At 36.0% G+C, this 19100-nt stretch overlaps 1 long non-coding RNA gene across 4 annotated transcripts in view; it reads right to left on the bottom strand.

The window, feature by feature from the left end:
* The window catches only part of LOC101902249 (uncharacterized), a 328523-nt gene that overhangs the window by 293675 nt on the left and 15748 nt on the right, over positions 1–19100 (bottom strand). The gene's annotated exons all lie outside the window — the stretch shown is intronic.

The raw sequence follows: 19100 nt of genomic DNA, 5'->3' as shown, positions 1-19100 counted from the left end.
AATCGCACTTTATCATTGGTAACATCAGATAATCAACATGATTACCAAGGAAAAAAGACTATTATTTAAAAATTCTTTTTAAAATCTGCACATGACACAGTCATATCAATGAGTCATTAGATTTAGTGGTTTTGCTGGAATTAATGATACATTTGTTTTACTCATTTGCTTGTACTAATTTTACTGTTTTCTCTTTGCTACTATTCTGTGGGTCTCAGGTATAGTCCTATGAACTGACATGTGTTAGCATAGCTTTTAAAGTAAGAATCCTATCATTTCTTCTATTATCTGTTTTGCCATATTTTCTTATAGATGTGATAAATTTAGCACATGGAACATTTACAAAGATGTCATCACTAGGATCAAAAATTATTTGTCATGCAGAAGCTTTCCAGTTTGGGGCTCTAAATTAGCAAAATGAACATAAATACAATCAGATGCTAAATTCTGAAAATTTTAAATAAAATACTATACTAGTTTAAATGCTAGCCTTTACTCCAGGTTGGAAAGTTTTTGTGTCTTTGTATTTAAATAGAATTGTCACTTGCTACCCAAAATAGGAGATGTGAGTAGATCAGAGCAAAGACAGAAATAAATTCCTGTTGATTATTTTATTTAACACCGTGGTTTCTCACACAAAGACATTTAATTCCAAAGTGTTTGACTTGGCCACAGCTGTAATTGTGTATAATATCCATTATCTTTTAATTGGAATTATCTTTCATCTTTGGCTACATTTATCTGAGGATCCCTTCAGAAAGCCCACCAGAAGCACAAATTCCAATTTGTTCTCTCAGCTTGACTAATGATGAAAAGTACCAAAAATGACTATTATGTGTTTATAAATCACCTCTTTTATCCTGATGCGGTTCTGGGATTTTTATGCTGTTAAGTATTATTTCTCTGAGGAATGTAAATGCAAAAATAACTACAACAAATCCAGCATAAACAATGACACAAAATAAAATGGCACAGAAAGTCTTTAAAGGAAGCATCACAAAAGCGAAGTAGGAAAAGAGAATGGCATAAATTATCGATTTGAAAATTTATTTCTCCAAGATAAAAAAAAAAGAGTCAAAAATAGTCCCCATCCCCTTATCATCTAACAGTTGCATTTGGAAAAGCATAGAATCTGTGGCACAAAGCAAATATATCTTAATTGGACCCACTTTCATCCACCTGCTACCGTTTCTTTTTAGTCACATTGAATTTGTCGAAGCCCATTTGTTTACATTCCTCTGCTAGAACATTAGCATTTATTTCATTTCATAAAATAAGAAGTATGGCCAGTTTAAATGTGGGAGATGCAGTGGCCAAGAAACTTGAGGTCAGCTTGTGGGATGAAGCAATACACACACACTTCTCGCTGTGAAGGATAACGCTTAGATCATAATGGGCTACCACACAGCCTCAATTAATTAAATCATTCATCCAACAATTATTTATTGAGCACCTGCTGTGTGTCAGGCAATCTTCTGGAATCCACAATGAAAAGTGCAAAGGGCAGAGCTCCAGCTCGCTTTTCTCCCAGCCTTTATCTATTTATCGTAGCTGCTCACTGCCACTTCCATTGACCTCTCCTCTGCATAGGTTTCTCCTACCCCAACTCTTCTTCTTGCCTGAGCTCTGAGTTTACATAAATAAGGATAGTCGATGACCTCCATGAATCATCAGCACCAAGTTTCCCACAGCCTCTGAGTATAAACACTGCATCATTGAGTACCTCACTGATGTTCATGGGGCTCCTGTCTTGTTTCCTGTATCCACTTTATTGTCAACTAGACATGATACATACAGTTACCAGTAAATAATATGGAAGCTTAGAATGCTTCGGAAGCCCCAGTAACTGTGATCAGCCTGAGCTTCTGGACCCCAGTACTTAGATGGGTCTATAGGGCTTGCAGTAATCAGATTTTGCCCTTTTGGAACACACGAAGCAACTGTCTCTGCTTCTAAGAGCTGGACTTAAGAGTTCAGTACTGGTGTCTTTCATACAGTCTCTTCACACCATACACCCAGATGGCTTCCTTCAATGTATTCAGACACACCCAAACTAAGCCCCACTATTCTTCTAGCCTTACTTTCTGGAAAACCTATCTTAGCCTCAGCACAGAATAGAACCCTTGTTTATCTCTTCATTACAGCATGGGTTATTGGCATCTCCTCTCTCATCTTATGTACTTATCCTAATCTGTCTTTCTTTAAAATGTGAGGAATAGTTGGTTTGGCATAGCTTGTCTTTCATATATTGTATTCTTAAATTTTTATTCATCTCTTCTATTCCTTTTTTAAGATGGTTGATGTGCTTTTCTCTTTCCCTCAAATCATAACTTGTATCCCTCCCTATTTCCACATTGACTGAGTACATAAACCTCAGTTCCAACTCAGAATTTCAGCTGGTTACTCTATCCAATAGCAGAGTCCCCTACAATGGACCACAGGACTTCCTGAGGCCCTGTTTCTTGGGAACCGAGGTTTTGGATGCTGCTGCTGCTGCTGCTAAGTCACTTCAGTTGTGTCCAACTTTGTGCGACCCCATAGACGGCAGCCCACCAGGCTCCCCTGTCCCTCGGATGATGAGCTTCTGCTTACTCTTCCTTTGCTACTGTTACCTGCACAAGAGCATATTTGTATCATCTTCTGACCTCTCTGTACCTCATTATCCCACCCTGACATCCTTGGCGCTAATCATCGGCTGAAGTTTGCAGGCTTCAAGCTGTCTAGAGATGTTCTCTCTTGACTGACTAACAGCCCAGCCCTACATCGCAGGACAGACTCACTAATAAACCAGTTCACTAAGTCCTTTTTACCAAATGTGTGGGTCTTGTTTTTAGTCCCAGATACTTCCATTTTTTTCTAGTGCTTGGCAGATTATTCCACCATGTCCACATCCTAAAACACATGTTTGGAGCTATACAAATTTTATCATCCCCTTCCACTTATATAGTTGCATCAGTTAGTATGTTTTCATCAGCAAGCAATAAACTATGGCTCAGCTTAAATAAAGAACATGTATTACTTCACATCATATGACTCTGCAGGTAGGATATTTCTCAGTTTGTTGAATTTAGCAGTTCAATGATGTCATCAAGAAACCACATACTTTCCACCTTTCTGTAGCATGTGGACTGGTACTTGTGGGGCTGCTTACAAGTTGGCTGTCTCCATTTCAGGCATCGGTGACATCAAAGGCAGAAAGATAGGAAGGTTAGTGCCATTGCATATATGTTAATCCAGGAGGGAATCCACCCTAGCAGTTTTCAAAAGGTATTTTCCAGGAATTCATTAGTTCGTATTTCTTCTTATGTCTATGAAGAAAATCAGTTGTTGGTAAAGGGAATGGTGTAGTGATTGCCTGTGATCAATTATAATTCAATTAGTAGGTCTAGGGAGAACATGCTGCTGCTGCTGCTGCTGCTGCTAAGTCGCTTCAGTCATATCCTACTCTGTGCGACCCCATAGAGGGTAGCCCACCAGGCTCCCCCATCCCTGGGATTCTCCAGGAAAGAACACTGGAGTGGGTTGCCATTTCCTTCTCCAATGTGTGAAAGTGAAGTCTCTCAGTCGTGTCCGACTCTTCGCGACCCCATGGACTGTAGCCTACCAGGCTCCTCCGTCCATGGGATTTTCCAGGCAAGAGTACTGGAATGGGTTGCCATTGCCTTCTCCGAGGGAGAACATGAGCCTCCTGCAAAGCACTAGGAGGCTCAATGACAAAATTTCTATTACAGTAAGTCCCCTACATATGAATGAGTTCCATTCCAAGAGCCTGTTCATAAAGCCAATTAGTTCATAAGTCCAATGAAGTTAGTTTAAGTACGCAGTTAACACAATCAGCTATATAGTACTATAGTACTGCACCATAGTAGATTTATAATACTTTTCATACAGATAATACATAAAGACACAAAAAATAAATAAAACACTTAAAATCTAAGATTATAGTTGCTTGAAAGTACAATAGTACAGTAAAACAACTGACATACAGGGGCTGACATCAAGTGAACAGGAAAGGGTTACTGACTAGAGGACGGAGAGGAAGTGGGAGACGGTAGAGCTGAAGGATGATCAACAATAAGAGATGGCAGGCAAGCTACAATTTCACTCAACCCTGACACTGATGGCACAGGTTCTGGTTCCTTGTTAGAACAAGACGCATGTTTGCAACTTTGAAAGTTCGCAACTTTGGAGTTTCATATTCGGGGACTTCTTTTATCTAGAAGGAAGGGGTGTCATGCCTGTTGGGTAAGCTGGCCATAGTTGTTCTATCTTCCTTACTTCCTGATGGCATAGGCATGGTCCGTTCATGCCAAGTGCTTGCTCACGTGGCTGCCCTCTGACAACCACGTTAGGTAGTAATCCTTCCCTGGCAGTCACTCTCCAACCCCCTCCCCCAGCTCCCCAAATGTCCTCTCTCAGACCCTGGGGAGGAATGTGCAGGCTGTTATTCTGGATGTGAGCAAGTTTCTTTTTTCCTTATAATAATCGTATTGTTACATATAGCAAAAGGAGAGTTCTCGTTCTTAAAATATTTCACTTCTGTACAGTGATGAAGGAAGAAGGAGGTTTATAATGAATCTAGGTATAGTCTGATGAGTGAAGCAGGGAAGGAGAAGGATGAGAAAATAATCTATAAATAACTAAATATTTCCATGCTATCTCCAGCTCCTACTTCTAGGCCAGCTCCTACTTCTAGGCTTGGGACTTAGTGAAAGTTCAAGAAATGCTCATGGTAGAGTAGAAATAAAGCAAACCCTGTAGAATTATAAAGCAGGTTCTCACTATTTTAAAATTAAGTAATCCAAATTTAACTCATTTGTAAGAACTAGAATTAAATTCATAAATCTCATAAATAGAATTGACTGATATTAAATAGGGGTGATTCTCCTGAACAATTTGGACAACTGTGCTGATAAATAGCCATCATTTCCCTTAAGAAGAGAGCCTAGGAATTATAGGGATGGCATCATTGACTCGATGGACGTGAGTCTCAGTGAACTCTGGGAGTTGGTGATGGACAGGGAGGCCTGGCGTGCTGTGATTCATGGGGTTGCAAAGAGTCGGACACGACTGAGCGACTGATCTGATCTGATCTGAGATAAGTATAGAATCAAATACTTGTGCTTGATTCCAGCTGGAATCAAGAGAGCCAGGAGAAATATCAATAACCTCAGATATGCAGATGACACCACCCTTATGGCACAAGTCAAGAGGAACTGAAGAGCCTCTTGATGAAAGTGAAAGAGGAGAGTGAAAAAGCTGGCTTAAAACTTAACATACAAAAACTAACATCATGGCATCTAATCCCATTACTTCATGGCAAATAGATGAGGAAACAATGGAAACAGTGATAGACTTTATTTTCTTGGGCTCCAAAATCACTGCAGATGGTGACTGTAGCCATGAAACTAAAAGATGCTTGATCCTTGGAAGAAAAGCTATGACCAACCTAGCTAGACAGCATATTAAAAAACAGAGACATTACTTTTCCAACAAAGGTCTGTATAGTCAATGTTATGGTTTTTCCAGTAGTCATGTATAGATGTGAGAGTTAGACTGTAAAGAAAGCTGAGCACTGAAGAATTGATGCTTTTGAACTGTGCTGTTGGAAAACACTCTTGAGAGTCCCTTGGACTGCAAGGAGATCCAACCAGTCAGTCCTAAAGGAAATCAGTCTTGAATACTCATTGGAAAGACTAATGCTGAGGCTGAAGCTCCAATATTTTGGCCACCTGATGCGAAGAACTGACTCATTAGAAAAGACCCTGATGCTGGGAAAGATTGAAGGCAGGAGAAGGGGATGACATAGATGAGATGGTTGGATGGCATCACCGATTCAATGGACATGAGGTTGAACAAGCTCTTGGAGTTGTTGATGGGCAGGAAAGCTTGGTGTGCTGCAGTTCATGAGGCTACAGAATTGGACAAGACTGAGTGACAGAACTGACCTGAAGGAATCAAATGATTCTGAGAGAAGATTTATTGCCTTGCACTATAGGGAGTATTGATTAACTATCCCAACCTAATGTCATCAGAAGCAAAAGTAATTGGCTCATCTTCTTGGCCTTGAGAACAACACTAACTTTAGAGTAAGAGAGTGAGAAAGAGGCAGTAGAATGGGGTGCATCACAATGCTATAACTTCAAGGTCAAACTCTCACACATTGCTGCGCAATGAGAATTTTTTTCCAAGTTAAAGAATATTTCTTGTTTATTGATATTTTAAAAAAATTTGTGTTCTTTATACGCATTGATATATGTAAATATATGATAATAGTTTCTAACCATGTGTTATAAAAATCTTTAAACACAAAGGAAAATTGAAAAAGTGGTACAACAAATACCTGTAGTCCCTCCATCTAGGTTCAGCAATAGTTAACATTTTGGAAAATATGTGTATATAATCACACACACATGCTGTACATTTGTTTGCTGCAGAATTATAATATTCATATATTTCAGCATGCTTCTCCTAAAAAGAAGGACATTTTCCTCATAACCAAAATGCTATTATCATATTTAGAAAAATTAAAAATGATTCCTTAGTATTATATACTGTAATATCCAAATTATATACAAAGTTTACATTTGGCCAACATAGTTTTTAACAGTTTTTTTTGCTAAGCTTGGATATGTTCACATATAAATGATTACTATGCCTCTTACATCTCTAAAATTTTCCTCACCATATATCTTTTTTTTTTATTTTATAAAATTGTCTTGAAGCACTTGAGAAGCCGATATGCGGGTCAGGAAGCAACAGTTAGAACTGGACATGGAACAACAGACTGGTTCCAAATAGGAAAAGGAGTATGTCAAGGCTGTATATTGTCACCCTGCTTATTTAACTTCTATGCAGAGTGCATCATGAGAAACGCTGGGCTGGAAGAAGCACAAGCTAGAATCAAGATTGCCAGGAGAAATATCAATAACCTCAGATATGCAGATGACACCACTCTTATGGCAGAAAGTGAAGAGGAACTAAAAAGCCTCTTTTTGAAAGTGAAAGAGGAGAGTGAAAAAGTTGGCTTAAAGCTCAACATTCAGAAAACGAAGATCATGGCATCTGATCCCATCACTTTGTGGGAAATAGACGGGGAGACAGTGTCAGATTTTATTTTGGGGGGCTCCACAATCACTGCAGATGGTGATTGCAACCATGAAATTAAAAGATGCTTACTCCTTGGAAGGAAAGTTATATCCAACCTAGATAGCATATTCAAAAGCAGAGACATTACTTTGCCAATAAAGGTCCGTCTAGTCAAGGCTATGGTTTTTCCAGTGGTCATGCATGGATGTGAGAGTTGAATGGTGAAGAAGCTGAGCACCGAAGAACTGATGCTTTTGAACTGTGGTGCTGGAGGAGATTCTTGAGAGTCCCTTGGACTGCAAGGAGATCCAACCAGTCCATTCTGAAGGAGACCAGTCCTGGGTTTCATTGGAAGGTCTGATGCTAAAGCTGAAACTCCAATACTTTGGCCACCTCATGCAAAGAGTTGACTCATTGGAAAAAATCCTGATGCTGGGAGGGATTGCGGGTAGGAGGAGAAGGGGACGACAGAGGATGAGATGGCTGGATGGCATCATTGACTCCATAGACAGGAGTTTGGGTAAACTCCGGAAATTGATGATAGACAGGGAGGCCTGGCGTGCTGCGATTCATGGGGTTGCAAAAGTCAGACACAACTGAGCGACTGAACTGAACTGAACTGAAGCCTATGGTTTTGTCGAATTTCCCATGTTTGAGTTTCATCTGATTATGTCCTCAATGTGATGTTTGTTTCTTCATCTCCTGTATGTCTTGTTAACCAGAAGCTGTCTAAAGTTTAATCAGACTCAGATTAAACATCGTTGTGTATACATTATATTGCATTACTTTATAAGCTGCATAATTTCAAGTTGTTCCACAATGAGTTATGCTAATTCTGAATGTTTAGTTAAGTTCTGATTTTCACCTTTTCCTATTGTTAAAACATAGTTTTAAAAAAATATTTCATAGAAATATTGAAAGGTTTCCAGTATCTATTTTTTGTTATTACCTTTGCTTGTAAAAGAATAATCATAATGCTTTCCATTTCATAACTCATCATCACAAAGTTTTATATATATATGTGTGTGTGTGTGTGTTTATGTGTGTGTGTGTGTGTATGGAAAGAGAATTTGAACTTTTACATGCGTAAGATATTTTTAAAGTAGGTTTAAAGTGTTACCTGTATGTTTATTCTCTAACATTTTAGCATAATAACTTTATCTTTTAAAATAGCTCTGTTCTATTCCTGAGATTAATTTTCTTATTTTGGAGAAAACATTAGGAGTTTTCAGTTTTCCGTTGATTTGAGGTTATAATTTACTAACAAGGTGTCCCAGGTGAAGTAAGTGGTTGGTGTGCGGCTCAGCCATCACAGCAGGAACCTCAAGCCCAGCAGGAGGGTTTCATTGAACAGTAACCACACCAATTGTTCGATCTGCTAAAATATAAATTATATGGAAAAACGGAAAAGTGAGTTGGTATTTTAGTTGGGAAAATATATATGATTTAGATTCTGAGGAAAATTAGCTTTAAACAAGAGAAAAATAGAAGTCTAAATTTTGTATGAGAAAGCTAAGCCCAAGAGAGCTGTGGGATCCTTCCTGTGAGATTTCTCCATGATCTGAGTAATGCAGACACTTCTATAGAAAACTACTACAGAAATACAATAAAGAAATCCCCACACATTTTTACCTGTAGCTATTCAACATTCTGTTTAAATAATAGGACTTTGCCTTTTTTTATTATCTTATCATTTGACGGGTCTTTGTTTTCTTTATGGGAAATGTATTATGGGCATTAGTGATTATGGACAAAATCCATATGGACAAAGTCAGTTACTCAAAAAATGCAAAACTGTGATGCTGATAGCAAATATTCTTGATGTGCCTGGGAGATGAAATTTGAGGATGAAAGCATCTTATTCAGAGACAATGGTTCTTTTGACTTCCTAGCTGCATCATTCAGCCTTTGCATTGATTTTTCACCAGTTATATTTGTCGTCTCTGAGGGAGAACATTATACAAAGTACAAAGTAAGAAAATATGGGTGGAAAATTTCCCTTCCCATTTTTGTCTACACATACCTTTTTAAGGTTTCTTTGTTTTCCTTTTTTTTTTTTTTTTTTAGCTTTTGTAGAAGCTTTGGCAAGAGATGAATGTATTTCTTCAGTTTTAATAAGGAGTCTTGCTGGATATATTTTATCCTAAGTCATGGCAGCTACTTTTCAAAACATTCCTTGTTGCTGTAGCTATTACAACCTTTGTGACCACAAATACTCAGTACTTGATCCAGTTATTTCCATACAGTTTTATGATGCTTCAGTACAGACAGGGTAATATGTTTAGCTATAAATCAGGGGACTTTCCTGGGCTAAAGCTTCACTTTTGGAGTGGTGAAAATAATAGGTTAATTAACCTTGCCAATTACATTTGTGATCTGTGTCTTTTTGTTCCCTTTTATAAACACTGGGAATATTAAGAAAAGAATGTGGATATTTGGTGATAAATTTGAATAATCAAGTCTAACATGGTATTTTAATGATGTCGAAGGCCATTTTGGGGCTTCCCTGGTAACTCAGTGGTAAAGAATCTGCCTGCCAATGCAGAAGACATGGGTTCAGTCTCTGTGTGCAGAGACTGTGTACATCCTATAGGATGATTCCCCAGAGAAGGAAATAGCAACCCACTCCAGTATTCTTGCCTGGGGAATCCCATGGACAGAGGAGCCTGGTAGGCTATACTCCATAGTGTTGCAAAGATTCGGACACAACTTAGCCACTAAACAATGACAACAAGAAGGCCATTTGTATATTCATTTACCAAACATAGCCAAACAGAAAAAAAAAAAAAAGTGTCAGAGTAGGTTTTTCTAATTTACATTTTCTTTAGGGTGACTTACTCAGTCCACACTTTCACTGCTCACAGCTCTCCCTGCTCTGCGTGGTGCTGATGCTCTTGGTCAGTGTCCAGGTCTGGCTGACAGCTGGCCTGGAGGCCATGGTCCTCTTCCAGAGGCCCTCCCGGCTGCCAGCAGCCTAGCTTAGGCTTGTACCCATGGAGGGTTATAGTGTTTTAAGAATACAACAAAATCCATAGCTTCTTCATGACAGATACAGAGTTTGCCCATCGTTTCTACTACCACAATATCCAAGTCCAATTTAGATAGAAGGAGTGGATAAATAGAGTCTACCTCTTGATAGGACATATTGCAAATGACTGTGCCATTCTCCAACCACCACATACCTGGGAAAGTGGGAGAATTTAAAGGACTCTTTTTTAAGGTTTTATTTCTTTTTTTTTCAATTAAAAAATGTTTAAGTTTTTATAAAGACTTCTTTATGTGAATATTTTGTAAATTACTGAATATATAGTGGGTTACCATGTTCTTTTCATCATTTTTATTTCTGCAAATAAGATGTTTATATGTTAAAATCCTAAAAATAAAAATACCTGCTGATTTCATAGTGTTAGTTTGCAAAGTATTCTCACCTTATTGTGCACTTAAACTTCCATTAAAAAACTCATAAGTGAGATCATTATTGTTGAAAATAGTTGAACAGTATTTCACCTGCCTTTACTCTATGCGCACCAAAATTTTAGTTGCCTTTTAAGAAAACATTCTCCAACAACATCCCTTACACTTGATCCTGAAGTATTTTCTCTCACCTTAGATGGAAATATTAATAGTATTATTAGCAGAGTAGAAAAAAGTTACTAAAAAGTGCATAGGTAGCTCAAACCATTAGATAATCTTACTGTTTATAAGTAAAATAATTAACTTTATTATGAGTGCTAGTTGTTTTGCTTGGTATATTCAAAAAAAGGTATGAGACAAATTTACATAGAAGTTGATCTAAGTACAATTTTTATAACTCCACATTATTTTAATTTGGAAAGTATTAATTTCTTGCCTATACTATCAGATACAAAACAGCTGTGAAACCATGTAATAGGTCCACCAAATTCATTATAAGGTCCTTAACTTATTGCCAGGTGGTTACTTAATGCTTTTCAATGAGTAGAAGTTATTTTAATATTAAACTGCACACATTAATAATGGTATGATATATGCATATTAATTAGCTATTTTATGTTAAATATTTTCACATTTAAATATGTCAGGTTTGAATATGTTAGGTTTATTTATAATAGGTCAATCTGTCATAGAAAACATAAATTTATTTTACAGAATTTAAATAACCCAGGAAATCAATCAGATTAATTTGGGCAAAGTGCATAGTCTTATACTACATCATGATTTATTGTAGTACTTATATAAGAATACTTCTTATTTAAAGCAAATTTTATTAAAATAGCTTTGCTTTGAAAGTTGAATATTTTTAAAATATTCTATTGTAAAAAATAAAGCTACCTAATGATGCTGCAAAATCTAGATGGAAAATCCATGACTTTAGACTACTGCTAAAAATGAAATTTCTCATTGGAGAGTATAAATAATCAAGTACTAATTATTCATTGAGATTGATTTTCTAAAAGTTCTCTTGAAAATATTTGGTGTGAAAATAGTTTGTAAATGCCTTTTATGGAAAAAAGGTCTTTCAGGTTCAAAATGTTTGGGATATGCTGAATACCATGGTACTTTTGGAGGGCTTCAATTCTCACTCGTATCAAATATAATGCAGTAGCACCTGCATTTTGGGAACATGCTACTTTTACAATATATGGTAACATAGTTTCACTAAACACATTTATGTAAGATAGAATTACAGGAAAAATTTCAGAGTTATAAAATACTTTAGATATCAGATAAATTGACTCAATATGTTCTGATTATTTGCAGGTGGCAAATATCAAATACAAGTTCACTTTATTACTCTTTTGCTTTATAAAATATATATTCTTTTTATTTTGAAAGGTCTTATTTCAACTTCTTCATTAAATATTTTATAAAGATATTTCTTAACACAGGCTTGTAAACCATATAAAATGTTAAGAAATATCATTACAGTATGCTTCCTCTGTGATTTGAATGACAATTGAAGTGGTTGTTATATTTGATGCAACGAAGATCTGCCTGTAGAACTGGCTCATGGTTTGCAAACAATGTTGAAACATTTTATGAAGATATCCTAAAGCACATAGATGTGCTTTTAAGAGACTATTAGCAAGGTGAAAAGGCAGCCTTCAGAATGGGAGAAAATAATAGCAAATGAAGCAACTGATAAACAACTAATCTCAAAAATATACAAGCAACTCCTACAGCTCAACTTCAGAAAAATAAATGACCCAATCAAAAAATGGGCCAAAGAACTAAGTAGACATTTCTCCAAAGAAGACATACAGATGGCTAACAAACACATGAAAAGATGTTCAACATCACTCATTATCAGAGAAATGCAAATCAAAACCACTATGCGGTACCATTTCACGCCAGTCAGAAAGGCTGCGATCCATAAGTCTACAAGCAATAAATGCTGGAGAGGGTGTGAAGAAAAGGGAACTCTCTTACACTGTTGGTGGGAATGCAAACTAGTACAGCCACTATGGAGAACAGTGTGAAGATTCCTTAAAAAACTGGAAATAGAACTGCCTTATGATCCAGCAATCCCACTGCTGGGCATACACACTGAGGAAACCAGAAGGGAAAGAGACACGTGTACCCCAATGTTCATCGCAGCACTGTTTATAATAGCCAGGACATGGAAGCAACCTAGATGTCCATCAGCAGATGAATGGATAAGAAAGCTGTGGTACATATACACAATGGAGTATTACTCAGCCATTAAAAAGAATACATTTGAATCAGTTCTAATGAGATGGATGAAACTGGAACCTATTATACAGAGTGAAGTAAGCCAGAAAGAAAAACACCAATACAGTATACTAACGCATATATATGGAATCTAGAAAGATGGTAACAATAACCCTGTGTACGAGACAGCAAAAGAGACACTGATATATAGATCAGTCTTATGGACTCTGTGGGAGAGGGAGAGGGTGGGGAGATTTGGGAGAAAGGCATTGAAACATGTATAATATCATGTATGAAACGAGTCGCCAGTCCAGGTTCGATGCACGATACTGGATGCTTGGGGCTGGTGCACTGGGACAACCCAGAGGGAGGAGGGTTCAGGATGGGAAACACAGGTATACCTGTGGCGGATTCATTTCGATATTTGGCAAAACTAATACAATATTGTAAAGTTTAAAAAAAAAAAAGACAGTTACAAACTATTATTTCTACATATTCAGAAGTCACTATTAAAAATATTTTAGAGTACTGTGCAAAGATGAAAATAATAACATGTTAGTCCACATTATTATGGAATTTCAGATATTATTTATATTGCCATATATATGAAAAATGCTATTATCATAAGCGGATTTCAGTTTTAGCAACATGGTGGTTTAACAATATAAATTACATCTATATATATTGTTAGAAACAATCCCACTCTTTTTTGATCTTAAGTTTTCAATACACCCAGTATTCTCCATCTGTCTACACTTATAGAAAAGATTGACAAGGCTGGAATTATATTGTTATGTTTGATCCAAAGTTATGATTAGAATAATTGTGTGAATTCTTCAATTGTTATACTGATAGTAACATATTTCCCTCTATTTCTAATGCCAGTTTTGACAGATTGACTGTTGTCATGTCAAGCAGGCTACTCTTCTTTATTATTTCTATATGCAATGGAACTTCCAGTAATAACAACTTGTACCACTTGAGTGTTCTTGGGATTGATAAAAGAAGTACGAAAAATCATTAAAATATATTTGGTTTAAAAGAATCCTAGTAACTAGAAACTCTGATATGTGAATTCTCATTTAATCTGTTTTGTATAAATTTTAGAACATATGACATATTTATTTAAAAATCTTGCATGATGCTCCAAACGTTAGAAAGGATTGTTTTTCAAATGCTAAAGTTCTATTTAACCATTTTGGGCTACCTTCACGGCTCAGTGGGTAAAGAATCCGCCTGCAAATGTGGGAGACCTGGATTCAATTCCTGGGTTGGGAAGACCCCTGGAGAAGGGAAAGTCTACCCAATCCAGTGTTCCGGCCTAGAGAATCCCATGGATAAAGTCCATGGGGCTGCAAAGAGTGGGACACGACTGAGCTACTTTCACTTAACTTATATTACTGTTTATGGTAACAAAAATAAAGGACATTTAAACAAAAATGAAAAAGTTTTTAAACGGAAATACTTTTGTTTCCTAGTTTCTAAGTAAGAATTGTCAGCTGATGTGCTGACAGTTCTAATATGAGGACTATAGCAGACTTGAAGCTGATCAAGATACCACCACAAATGAACTCATCTACAACACAGAAATAGAGCTACAGATGTAGAAAATAAATTAATGATTACCAGCGATAAGGTGTGGAGGGATAAATTGGGAGATTGGGATTGACATACACACCACTATAATTAAAATAGGGTAATTAATAAGGATCTACTGTATAGCACAGGGAACTCTATTAAACACACTGTATTGACCTATAAGGGAAACGGATCTGAAAAAGAGTGGATATACATATATAACTGATTCACTTTGCTGTACATCTGAAACTAACACAACACTGTAACTCAACTCAAATAATAATAAAAAAAATACACCACCTAGATAGACTGGTATCGAATAGCCAAACAGGTGTATTTATATATGATGTGGAAGCAAAATAGATTTGTTTCAGTCAGTGTACTGTGTATAAGAAGTAACATGACTTAAATCTGCTACTCTTCAGTATCAGAATCTTGCCTGCAAACTGCCACTTTGCATTCATCTACTTCCTAGTTCACATTCATTTACTTAGTTAATAGCATTTTAAAAGTTTCCTTCCCTTCCTTCCTATATTCCTTCCTTCATTCCTTCTCCTTTCTCTGTCCCTTCTTTATTCTTTCAATTTATGATTTTGCAAAGAGTGGAAAAGTATCTGCAGAAGAATAAAACATTCATTTAGGAAATAGTAATTCACAATGAACTCTAAACAGACCAAATATATAATCCTAACCTAAAATACTATGTAACCTAGTGAGAAATGGTATTTGATAGAATCAACAGCATTGTAATTTAAATATTATGTATATAATTTTCATTGATATTTTGGGGCATAAATTTCAACCTATTTTAGTACATTTTTCCTTTATAAAAAATAAAGAAATTTAAATGTTTGAAATAGAAAATCTTATATGTCAGCCTGAAAGAAAGTATAAATGTACAGAAGAAAAATTCACTTTTTTGGCAAATTGGTGAGATTCATTTGTGAGGGAAAAGTCAGAAACCTGTTTCTGTACATCTTACATAATCTTGTTTCTAACAATATTTTTATGTAGGCACATTAATGATCAAACTTTATGTGAATACTTTGCATTATATAAACTAAGTACCGTTAAGTCATAGAATTCACAATTCTACTTAACAGGAAAAAAAAGTCATGCTTCTCTGTTCTTTTTTCCTCTGCTCACTCTGCCACACCCATCCTGCTAATTAAGTTCCTCAACCTTGAAGATAATGATATTCCAATTTTTTTTGAAGAAATAAATTTAAGGATACATTTACATCATATTAAATGAAAACTGTACTTCTGAGAATAACCTTGAAAAGCACCATAATATTTGCTCTTGCAACAGAATAAGGTCGTTTGGAGAAAGAGACAAGAATAGGAAAGAAGAAAATCAAAGTATTGGTAACTATTGATAGCCCTTGAATTTTTGTCTAATTTATTATATACAGTCTGACAAAGCCCACATGATTTAGGTTTTAAGATTTTTCTGTGGGAAAATGGTATACAAATTTATTTGCTCTTATTTATGTACTAGAAATGTTTAGGATTTTGTAGAATGTTACCCTAATCTGAAGATTAAATAAAACATCTGAAAACAAAGCAAAACAAAGCTCATAGGTAATAAGGAAGTTTATTCAAATAGGACTGTCCACATTCAAGAAGAAAATGAAAATATGAAAAAAATTTAGGACTCCAGGTTATTCCAGAAAATCAATAAGAAACATGGTGTATTTGACTATTCCTATTACTTGATTTTCATTAGATGTTTTAACCTAAAATGATTGGTGTTAAAGTGTACTGAATATGTGATATACTGCAAAATCTCTTCTCAGTGTAAAATGATCATAAATTGAATTGAAATAGGTCATTTAAAACACCTAGCATTATCTCTCCAGTAGTGAATAAAGTGGGAATAAAATAATAATTTTTAGGGTCTCTGTCTCACATTTAGGCAAAAGTCTACAATAGTCTTTTTTCTACTCAGTAATAACAAGTTAAACCACCAGCTCCTAATCTGTCCACCCTGTACAGACCTGCCAGCAACATGGCAGCAGAGAGACCAACAGAAAACAGTCAAAAGGGTAAAATTAAACAAATCAAAGATTTAAATCTGTGAACTATGAATTTGTTCTTAGCAAACTATTGTGAAAATAGACTGATTAGCTTGGAGGAAAGGACAACTGGTGTCATTGTCCATTTTCTTTCCTTCTTGCCCTGTTTCCCAGCCATCCAATTCTCCACCCTCCACCGTATGCCACATTTAGTTTTTCTGAGACTCTAAGATTTCTCAAGTTTTGATGATTTCTACAATCAAGGGTTTCTTCAAATCTGTTATAAGTTTATCTGACAATATGTTCTGGAAGATTCTGAAGGTTTAGTAGATTGGGGTCGATTAATTCAGAAAACAGCAGATACCACAGAACTATCTCATAGCTCTCCAAATGGCAGCCTTCCAGAATATGGTGAGAGGTTTTATGGCCCATAATAAATCAAAATTTCCATATAAAGTTGAGCACTTGTTTCCAAACCAGCTCTAAAAACATTTTAAAATATCATACTGTACATCGAATATTAGTTTGGAAAAAACAAATGAGGAAAACATATTGCACGTCTAAATATTTTAAAATTATAAATCAAAGTAAAGAGTGTTTTGTCCTTCTATCATGACAAATACATCTTCAAAATGACAATATCAAAAAACTGGTTTAGCCATAATACTTATATAACAGGATGCCAATGAATATAAAGACAACTGAATTATTTTTTTCATGACTAGCTATCATTAAGTGGGTTGGTGGCATCTAAATAAGAACTAAAATAATAATAATTCCATAAATTATAACATAGTATTTCATAAAATGTATTTTCCTTGTCTTTATTTCAGCAAAATAATATCATTATAGTAAGGGATTTACTAAATGTTTATACTACTGATCTTAAGGTGTGCATTTTGAATACAATTGTATTCTCTTTTTAATCATTTAACAGAGTGTAAATGAAAGCAAATGTAAATATTCAAGGAAAGTAAATTAAATGTGAGAATCAAAAATATTTTTTATGTTTTCCTAAGTAGAGTTTCTCTTAAGTATTCAAATGTTTATCTATATAAAACATAATTTATAATTACTGAATCAAAAAATATACAAAAATAAAAACTTAAATTTTTGCAAAATTAATGAACTTTTATGTAATATGCTTTTACAAATAGAGTCCTTTACAATGTCTAGTGTCTCTGTACCTGGCATTTTAGAAATTGGTTCCATACTTCATGCATGTTTAAATTCACAGCAACATACATGCAAATTCAAGGATAATAAGAATTGTTTTACATGCCAAAATGTTTCATAGCTGTCTTGTACTTGATGTGCTAATTTTTTAGTGTTCTGGAACCATAAATTGGAATATGAACAGAAGCAAGAAAATGGATACTCAGCACTCCTGGGAAACAACACTTTGTCATGCAAGAATCTCTTGCATTCTTACTCTCTGAGAGAAGGATTTGACAAGTTCATTAATTTGAATTTTTCTTACCTAAGCACATCCACAACTCAATTCTCCTGCCCTCTGAAATACTGTCCATCTTTAAATTGAGCAGGGATATAAACCACTATATCCAAATGTGGTTACCTTTTCTTTGGAAGAAACAAGGAAAACATAGTGAATCAGTATAACCTTGGAGTCTTAAAGAGGTTAGTCGCCAGACAGAGTATATGGTTTGGGTCCCAGGTTGTGCTGTGTGCTGGTGCTGACTGCTTGACCCCAAATGAGAGGGGCATCTATACTGTTCAATGCATTTATTTTCTCTGGGCTTATGATCCCTGAAACTCCGTCAAAACACAGGATGGCAAGGATTCCCATGCTTGGGTCTTGTGTCAATTCATAATTCTGTGACAGTTGAAATGGCTTAGAAAGCCATTTGCAAACTGTACAGAACCAGTGTCACAGCTGTGTATATGGATTTATATGAATACATATCTATACAAATATATACAGAGTACATCATGAGAAACGCTGGGCTGAATGAAGCACAAGCTGGAATCAAGATTGGTGGGAGAAATATCAATAACCTCAGATATGCAGATGACACCACTCTTATGGCAGAAAGTGAAGAGGAACTAAAGAGCTTCTTGATGAAAGTGAAAGAGGAGCATGAAAAAGATGGCTTAAAGCTCAATATTCAGAAAACTTAGATCATGGCATCCAGTCCCATCACATCATGGCAAATAGATGGGGAGACAGCAGAAACAGTGTCAGACTTTATTTTTGGGGGCTCCAAAATCACTGCAGATGGTGACTGCAGCCATGAAATTAAAAGACGCTTACTCCTTGGAAGGAAAGTTATGACCAACCTAGACAGCATATTAAAAAGCAGAGACAGTACTTTGCCAACAAAGGTCCATCAAGTCAAGGCTATGGTTTTTCCAGTAGTTATGTATGGATGTGAGAGTTGGACTATAAGGAAAACTGTGCACCAAAGAATTGATACTTTTGAACTGCGGTGTTGGAAAAGACTCTTGGACTGCAAGGAGATCCAACCAGTCCATCCTAAAGGAAATCAGTCCTGAGCGTTCATTGGAAAGACTGATGTTGAAGGTGAAACTCCAATACATTGGCCACCTGACGTGAAGAGCTGACTCATTCAAAAAGACCCTGATGGCAGGAAAGATTGAGAGCAGGAGGAGAAGGAGACACCAGAGCATGAGATGATTGGATGGCATCACCGATTCAATGGACATGAGTTTGAGTAAACTGTAGGAGTTAGTGATGGACAGGGAAGCCTGATGTGCTGCAGTCCATGGGGTTGCAAAGAGTCAG

This window comes from Bos taurus, chromosome 9 (genome assembly GCF_002263795.3).
Source record: "Bos taurus isolate L1 Dominette 01449 registration number 42190680 breed Hereford chromosome 9, ARS-UCD2.0, whole genome shotgun sequence".
NCBI classification, from domain to species: domain Eukaryota; kingdom Metazoa; phylum Chordata; class Mammalia; order Artiodactyla; family Bovidae; genus Bos; species Bos taurus.
Note: the sequence above shows the minus strand (reverse complement) of the source record. Positions and strands in the feature narration are given on the sequence as shown.